The following is a 9,772-nucleotide window of genomic DNA, read 5'->3' on the forward strand; positions in this document are numbered from 1 at the left end:
CTTTAACACACTTCATTTACCCAGCACATGACAGGCAATTTTAGTGTCTTTCGAATCTCAAATTGTGCTCACCATATTGAGTTAAAAAAATTTGAGTTGACCTATACCATTTCAGAACTATTTCTATAATTTTATGCCATACTTTGTGACTTCTGATTAATCAGATTTTAGATTTTGTATGGACGTGCCTCACCACAATGTCTTGTACCTTTTGAGGCAGTGATGCCAGCTGTTATCTAGCTGATTACTATAACCATTGCTAGTAGCCAAATTGCTAAAAGAAAACAGAAACAAAAGCCCTCTGTTTGTCTGTAGATATTTCACTTTGCCTACAAGTGGCCCCTCTTTTCAATATTTAAAAGATGACTTTCCTGGCAGCTGATGAGAGCAAAAGCTCCTTGGTAGTGGGAACCATCTGAAAAGACACCACAATAATCATTAAGCAACCGCTGTTAGTGAAAGGGTCAAAGGTTCCCTGGTGAGGTGGCTTCTCTGGCAATGACTGAACACAAATGAAAAAGCCAGTCAAGTCTTCTTCCCATGCGGGATCACCATGTAACAGTGCCCAAGTTAACACTGCAGACATGCAAGCTGCTCTGTGGAAGCAAAACAGAAGAGATGTTTTATTTTTAAAAGAGTTTCCCTGTATCCAAATAACCCATGTTTCTGTGAGACAAACAGAAAAAAGGTTAGAAGTAAAACAGACACTAAAAAGTACAGGATGTAATCAGTGTGAAGATCATTACATACAGCTTTTAGTTGATCTTTTTCTTCACAAAATGATTTTGCAAACAAGAACAAAATTACCACAGCATGCTTGATTTTCTCTTCTGATTTTAATCCAAAGTTAATGCTCCTCTCTGTGGCTTAACACAGCCATTTCATTAGGAAAGCATTGCACTGCTATTAGAATCAAGTTACTGGATTGTTTTGGAAATCATATCAAAACTACTGCTCATCATTCCAATTTGATAATAATTAACATGCCAAAGAGGTCCGTCTCATTATAAGGAAATAAGAAAAAAAATCCAATGCTAAATACATAAATTCATATAAATATAAACCTTTTAAGTCAACAAAGGCAAGTAAGATAACGGCTGGCTGTTAGCTTTCAGTTTTGCAAGTAGAAAAAGACAATGCTCAGAAATAAACCTGGAAACTTTTCAGCATGTGACTGCAGTCTTTAGGGACAACTTTCAGTTTCTTTCACGATTGCAAGACTGAATTACAGTGAAGTACTCTGCTTTGCAGGAGCACAGGTACCATCACTGCCAACAGCAATCTGTGGTACCAAACAAGTGGGTTTCCTGAGTGGTGCTTGTGTTCTGCTGCAACGGCAAAACAATCTTAAATCCACTTGCTTTTTAATCCACTTATTTAATAGCAGAGACCAAAGCATCTGGTTGGAAACTCTTCTCAAACAAATCACTCATTATGGCTAAAGAAAACTAATTAGCGGTCTCTCTCTGGCTTTGCGTGACTTGTTCAGCACTTGACTCCTATGTTGCAGCACAATTCTCCAAGTAATCTGTAACATTAGTTCCTGCAGCTGAAACACAGCTCAGGGAGAGAAAAATTAACGGAAATGATAAGGTTTAAAAAATGTTTTTTCAAACTACGGCTTTGAAATCTCCCCATTAGTACAAACTGCTGCAATCCAAGTATTGTGTAACCTTTTCTTTACTCCTATTTTTATACCTTGCTGTGAGAATTGGCTCAATGGGCAATTTCTCATGCTTTCAGGGGACTGGGAACTGAAGGAAACCCTTCTGAACCCACACCCTTCACAAACTGGGATTGAAAAATAGAAAGCTAAGAATGACAGGAAGAAAAAGAAAGTAATAAAGAAAACAAAATGGAAAACAACCATGAGAACCGAGGCAAGTGTAGTGAAGATTAGAATTCTCACAACAGTTCACTGCTCTAAAGGAAAGCAGGAAAATGTAGATGCTCAGACTAAGAACATACCCTTCCTCCCCCTCTTTTAGGCACCTTAAAATATTAGGGGAGTTATACTGAAACCTTCCTCTCCAGTTGATTTAAAAAGAAACTATGTGAGTAATTATGGAAACCAAGATGCAGTCCATCAGATAAAAGCTCATCTATTGTATCAGCCTTGTCTATAAAAGCATTTTGGTTCCCACCTCCTGAACTGGACACTTTAAAAGACATTTTCCTTGTATTTTTGTGACCTTCCAAGGACCATCCCAGGATGTGCAAACCGTATCATGCAGGTACAGCCTCGATCAGCGTCTTCAGACTGAGACTGTCTCACTTCAGAAGACTTTTCTGTAGCTTAAGCCAAGAGCTGGAGTTCCTAGTACCTCTTCATATGGCTGATCTACTTGCAGATTTCAGCAGCACAGGTTTATTCCTCCTAATCCCCTAGATAAACCCAAGAGGATGAAGAAGCAGCAGCAAAGAGTTGCTGAAGATCTGTGATGAAAAAAACTGAAATAAGAAATCTCCAGAGAAGCAGAGGAAGCTGCCTGCTGGAAAAGGCTTGTCACCCAAAGATCAACTCTTGTCACAGCAGGCTACCGGAGAAATCCGATGGCGGCATAAAACTTAAAGCCTTTACCTACACACAGCTTGACTTAAAAAATGACATAAAAATGGGAAAATGTTGATTTTTAGACTCCCTCTTGCCCCCACCCCCAGAATGATTCAAACTATGGAAGTGTGCTCACTGGGGTGAGTTACCTGACACATCCACCACAGAAACCAAACTCTGCCTGACTCTCAGTCTTGCCACAATGGGATTGACTTTCACATGGCAATTATTTCTTAGGAAGGTGCCACTGACTTTGCAAGGATTTTGCCATGTGGTCAGAGATTACTGTGAGAAGGGTCTAGAGACTCAATTATCAGCTGCTTTGCCCAGGGGCAGATCAGCACATGGCATGCTGGTGCAAGGAACCTCTGTGCAAGGCACGGACAAGCCATTCAAGGGAGCACCAAGCCAGCTGAGAGCTTTCAGCACTTGCAACAAGCAGAAAAAGACAAAACTCTCTTCAACTTTCATGGGCAGCAACAAGGGTAACATTATACGATAGAGATAAGTTATTTTGAGTAGATTTGTACATTTTAAGTACATCCAAAAGTATTAGAAGGTCTTTCAAAAGCTATTTGCAGTGTTAGGAGGATACCGTGTCACCAGGTCTGTTTCGCAGGTTGATGGCATTCCCAGGTTTACTTTTAATAAGCAACATCCACACTGACTTTCACACAAAGTGCATTTCCTGCATTTCTCTTCGACCAAACCACTGTGAGAAGGTTTCAGTAAGAATTACACCTGTTCCCAAGACCTTGAGGAAATACCACAACAGCCACTTCCCCAAGCAACGTACTCGTTAACCTCTGACGAGAAACGCTGCCCAAAGAACGTGTTACCTGGAGTCAGCACTGACCGAGAACATTCACCGACAAACAGTGTTTGTGGGAAAAACCTGAGTAATTTAGACAAATTGGGAATGGTTAGACAGCTGCAATTTGATACAATAGTGCATTGATACAGCATATTTTCAGTCCAAATATGGCAATATAGTGCAATTCTAAAAATAAAAGTGAATCCCTTGTGATATCCAGCCCTTTTGCTGTGTTCGTTTCCTTTTAGGGCTCAAGTTTCCCACAGGAAAATTACAGAAAGGAGTTTGCCTACAGTGCCCTACATCATGTATGGATAAAAGCATCAACACAAAACGCGTGCTGGAAGCTTTTCCTGCTCTTGGCAATTACGTACAAACCAGACTATTTAGAGCAACCAAGATAAGAGGAAAAAATCCCACCCGCTCCCAAACGAACACACCTTTATCAGCACAGTTACATAAAAGTCATCCGAGACAAGACATGAAAACATGTGACGTTATCATTTATTTCTTAAATGTATTTATGATCCATTCAGACCTTTCAAATAAAGTGTACAAGTGCATTTCAGAATAAAAAACTACACTCTTCACACAGCTCTGTAGAACACTACATTTCATCAAGAAACTTGAAGCAAAAACTTCCTATTAAACCACCCATGCATCCTTTGGCTACAATAATATCACTGATCAACAAGTACTGCTATTCAATTCTGAGTTTCCCTTTAAAGAGAAGGAGCATCCTAAAATATGCTACCCCTTCCAGAGACCTCTCTTTAAAGAGAGAATATTAAATAAATTAGCTAGGCTTTTAGGCAAAACAGTAAGGCTACGGAGTACTGTTGATGCATGATCCATATATTTGGAAAACAGGCAATCCTAGGCTATGTGAAACGCGCCAACAGCCCTTGAAATTTGAGTAGTATCAAGATAACATCAATCCAGAACAAATGGCAGACAGAAACGTAACCAGTGGAACAATCACTGAAAAATGTGCAGTTTCTCTTAGGATGGGAAGTGCCGATAACAGATTCGGAAAAGTCTATAAAACTCGCTAAGAACCACATTGACATTCTTCAAATTACATATCGTACAAAGCCCGAAGCCCTGTGACTGTACAACTGCTGCTGTGTTAAACTAGTTGGTTTAAAATCCATATATACACATTCACACACATATATGTCTTTTAAAACAACTGATTTAACGCGGCAGTAATCGCGCAGGCACACAGCATACACACATATATATATGTACATGTACAGCAAAAAGGAAACAAGCCAAGAGATGTGTGACACAGCCGGGGTACAGATCAGCTCAAAGGGAATAATAACACATTTCTTTCGGTTTTCATAGCTCATAACAAAATTACCTCTTGGAAATAATTATGCGAGTCAGATTATTTACATGCTTTCAATTTCTCTAGTTCCATTTAATAATTAAAAAATATGCAAGTATTATTTTAAATCAGTAACATTTGTCATTTTTGGCTCAACTGTAGTTTTTCTTATTATTAGTCTTAGCTGAAAAATCAGCTACAGAAATGTCTATTAAAATGACGGGGTAGAAGCACCCCTCTCCCCTGTATTTTAACAACAGTTCTGAGTTGGCACAAAATATGTAATTCTGGAGCCACAACAATAAGTCTTCCTCAGCTGCCTCACATATCAAAACACCCATCTTCACCATCTCCCCCCTCCCTTGCAGAGTACAAACCAGAGCAAACCCAGGCAGAGATGAGGAACATGGAGGAGCCCAGACAGACACCTTGATACTCCCCATTGTGCTGGAATTAAAATCAGCATTAGAGAGTCTTAAGGGTCAAACTGGCTCCAATTCACCTGTTTGCTTTTCTAATCTGCTTGGGTGGGTTTTTTTTCCCTCCACAGTTCTTCATAGCGGGGGTTTCACACTCACATCTCTTTCTCATCTTTTAATAGGAAACAATTTCCAGCATTAAAAGGTGCACCACAAAGTTTAACAAACACACACGTACACGTTCTTCCGTGTGATTTCGTCTGTTCTTGGCCTTTTCACCGACACTCAGGAGAAAACTACCAGTTGCACACTACTGGTGTAAGGAGCTGGACTGTCTCCCAAACAAAACTCCTCGTAACGACCCTCTGACAAATGTCACCTCTCCACAGGACGCGCTGAAATAACCTCACCAGTGGCTTCTGCTGTCCCAGGTACTGTGAAGGCGCGAGGAGACGGGTGGGACACAAGGAAAAGCGAGCATCCTTTAAAGGAAGATCGCTCCGCTGTATTTTGTTCAGCGAAGCGACCTAAAAGCACATGCACGCACAGCCTCCCATGCTTGCAGTTTAATTGTAAACAGCACGTGGGGGAAAAAAAAAAGTCAATTAAAAAAGGTACTAATACCATTTTGAAATCCCTGAAGAAAAGACATACCCACGAGTATTAAGAACAGTAAAAAAAAGCTCATCATTAGCAATTGCAAACTCGTTTCCATCCCGTTGCATTCATTAGAGGAATACAAAATTGAATCTAGTGTTTACATGCTAAAGTTACAATAGAAACTAGATTTCAAAGGTTACACACGGAGAGAAATTTATCAGCATAGGAACTTGCAAAACACTGTGCTGTACAGCATTTCTAAAGACACTGTAGAGTCTGTGAAGACAATATATGCGACTGCAAATCCTTTCAGCCAGTTCCAAAGCGTGGCTGGAGGTAATGCTGCTTTCCGCTCTCTGAAAGGATTAACTGCACCATTATTTTTTAGTAGGTTCTAATGACAACAATTTATCCTCAAGAAATACCTAACCCCTCAAAAAACCGAGGTCATCAGAAACATACAGGTACCTTACAGCCCTCAGGGTTTTATTTCTTTGTACACTAAACATCAATTCTTTTGACGGCATCTACAGAAAATGTTTTTTAAAAAATTCTTTTTTATGAAATACTTTAATACTCAGTAATGCTAATATTTAAAAATACTTCACAGTGTGGTACTAATGTAACTTCATAAAACGAGCAATTTGAGTTAGCTAAAGCTCAAAGCCTTACATTATATTAAAATAGTCCAAATATTTCACACACTCACACAAAAAAGATCACTAGCACTATAAATATAGCTAAGTCACTTTAGTGCAAAGTCTGGTTTTGCTTCCCCTGACAAATCCCTCTATATTCCTGCCAGCATATTAAAACGTCATCCTTTACTAATCTAATTATTGATTTGCAAGGATTCATTTACAGTTGAAATCCCAGAAGAACTTTTTTCAATTTACCATAAAAGTAATGACTTGGTTTATTAAGCATTTAATTGCTTGTGTCACGTGATCTTTGTTACCTCTAAGAATGACTCGCATATGCACAGCAAGATTTGAGTTCATCTTTACAAGGAGTTACTTGAATTTATTTAAATTTTAAATTAAAAGACCTCCAGTAATGACCATCAGAGAGAAGCCAAAGCTTTAAATTACAAAATTGCTATCCTCATCTTACAAATTCATAAAAAGGAAGAAGTCAAAACAAAGAGTTTGGACTCCCCTCCCTCTCCCCAGCCACCCAAGGGTGCCCTCGTGCTCTGCCTCGCGCAAAGGAACTGCCCAGGTGCAGCTCTCCCCCGCGATTGCCAACTTCAAAACGTGTTCATCCATCTAAACCCCAGTTCTAAACGTAACCTGATGCAATGTCCACCCGCTCAGCACTTCTAAAAACTTAACAAATCAAGCTCCTGGTTACCAGCCTGCGTAGAGGGAACAGTCCCACAGTGACCCGGCCTCTCCCTGGAGCAGAGCCTGCGCCTCCTTGGATCAGCTCAGGGATCCCAACACCCCCTCCCAACGTCTTCAGGACAAACCAAAGATGACAAACAACTTCTGTTTCTCGGTTTAGGTATTCACAAATTCACTAGCTAGAGAATCAGCTTTGACTGGACAGATTGCTGTAAATAAACACCCTGGATCAGGATACAGGAACATAACTGATGACTTAACGTTTTCATTGACTGCTAAAGCCCAAGAGATGGGAATACACAGGTGAAATCTGCAAACACTTCTATCTGTAACCATCACCAAAGGCACCTAGAGCAGACACAGACTGCAGCTTGCTGTAAACTCTGCAATGGGAATAAAAACTGACAGGTGACAAAAGGCAATATCGAGTGGAAAACCATCAGCAAAGCTGCCTGCACAAGCAAAACATTTCACCCGTCTAGAAAACACTGTGTCACAGAAAAAACAACCTGAAAAGCTGACTAAACAAACTGTATCACATCAGAACGATTTCCCTATTGGTAGAACACCTCAGCTGGGCAACCATGCCACAGATGGTGTCATCCCATGTTACCTGAAGTGGAGGGGCTGATCGCCACTCCCGATCTGAAGGGAATCTGTTTGCCGCGGGTGCAGGAGCCCCGAGGCTCAGATGAGCCTTTGGAGTGCAGCAAAGCGAAAGCAAGAAAGTTAAACTCCATCTTTAAAAAAAAAGATGTATTGTAAAGAATGTGACCCACATTACATACCCCATTGTTCTGACAGAACTGCAGTTCACATCCCACCACCAGCACGGGCACAGCTGTCCAGCGGGTTTCCTTTGTTTGTTTCCACTGCCACAACTTTCAGTTTCTTTCTCTAAATACAACTGTATCTGCTTTTACACATACTAAATTTTCACTCTGAAGAGTTCTCCTCTTCTAAAAACATTTTACACACATAATTTTAGTATTAAATTGTCTGCCTTTGCTTATCTGCAGAAAATTTCTTTCAAAGTGGTCCTTCTGCAATACACAAGCATAACATCCGAGGAGCTTCAAGGCTTGGGCCTCTACAAGTCAGGAGAACGCTGCTTTTCTAGTGCAAACTGGTTTCTTTCCGTGGCAGGAGATCCTGCCATCATCCTACAGGAGGGGCTGTTTCCTTTGCTGGAGACAGTCTGTAAAACCTGATGGCCCAGCGGACTCAGCAGCGGCGACTTATCCCAAGGTCTAACCTGACCTCAGCCAAACATCTTGTCAAGCCCACACTATTATGAAGTCTAAGGGATCCCAAAGTGAGTAATATATTTAATATACCTGATTGACCTGAGACCACAGAGCCACATATAAATAACAGTATTCATCATATAAAGATTATGAATTATAAGAAAAGCCCTATGTCAACGTGCTCGCTAGAGCTCTGAATTTCAGTAACAGGAACGGAAAGAGAAGAGAAAAAACAGATTGAAAGACAAGGGCCAGCTGAGACAGCAGGGAGGAGGCAGTGATTTCACCAGAGGAACACGGGGACTCGGCTTGGTCATTTCTCCTCAAGAGAGAAGCCTCAAGAGAACAACCCCAGGGTTTGCAAAGTGTCCGCTCCTTTAAGTTGCATAAGGGAAGACAGCTGCTCTTCCTCCATTTCAGTGTGAAAACCACAGAGGCCTTTACACCTCTTGGATCTCAGCAGAACATCAGTTACAAACATGTGCTTTGCCAACTGCAGATAGTGTTGGTACTGAGGTAAAATTCAAGTTTCTCTTCAATGACACCACGGAAGGATGTGTCATTGTATTCTGCAAAGTCACGGAAGGGAAGAAAAAAGCTTCTCAACTAAACCACAAAACAAAGGCCAGGTCGGGCAAATGTTTTAGCAGGTGCTTCAAGTACCCAGAGCCAAAAACATGTTAAAACAAAACCAAAAGTCCTTCAAAACCTCCACTCCCTCTTATTAAATTAAAATTACCTACACTAGATGAATCAAGTAATTGGAAAAAGATTAAATGGGCCTTTTGTTTGTAATGTCCAAAGGTAGCCTCCTACGCTCAGATATTAGCTCTTAAGAAGTATGGTTTTGAAAGCACCGACCTGAATTAGGACTAGAAGTTCTGTCAACTTCAAACCCTGACGTGGAGACTGAAATGTTTCAGATTCCCTGACTCATGAAGGTTCAATACACCTGCTATCATCACAGCAGTTGGTAACACCACAATAAATATATAAAAAAACCCCAACCTGCTTACCAAATTTGCATACTGAATGTTTCCCTCTCACATCACATACATGCCTTGGAAGTGTCTTTTTCAGAACAAACTGCTGAAATTCAGGACTTCTGACAGATAAAACCTTCGTATGAGGGGGAAAGGAACAATGCCAGAGAGATGCAGTGTGAGACTGAAATCTGTAAATTCTCATTCAAGTCTCTGCTGTAAGAAAGACTCTTCATGCAACACTCTTGAGATTCTCTGTGCCTCAGTACTTCGTACCACTTCCTTCTCGTCAGAGATTTGTGACAAATATTCAAGATTGCCCCTTGGCACTCTGACACTGAGCCATGCCAGAATTCCAAGCAGTAGAAACAAATTTCTCAGTGATAAGAAGCTTAAAAACAAGTACAAAACCCCTAACAGCAAATAAAGACTGTAGAAACTAGGAACATTTAATTAAAAAAAAAAAACCTAACAGT

Source organism: Antrostomus carolinensis, unplaced genomic scaffold (genome assembly GCF_000700745.2).
Source record: "Antrostomus carolinensis isolate BGI_N321 unplaced genomic scaffold, ASM70074v2 scaffold35572, whole genome shotgun sequence".
Classification (NCBI taxonomy): domain Eukaryota; kingdom Metazoa; phylum Chordata; class Aves; order Caprimulgiformes; family Caprimulgidae; genus Antrostomus; species Antrostomus carolinensis.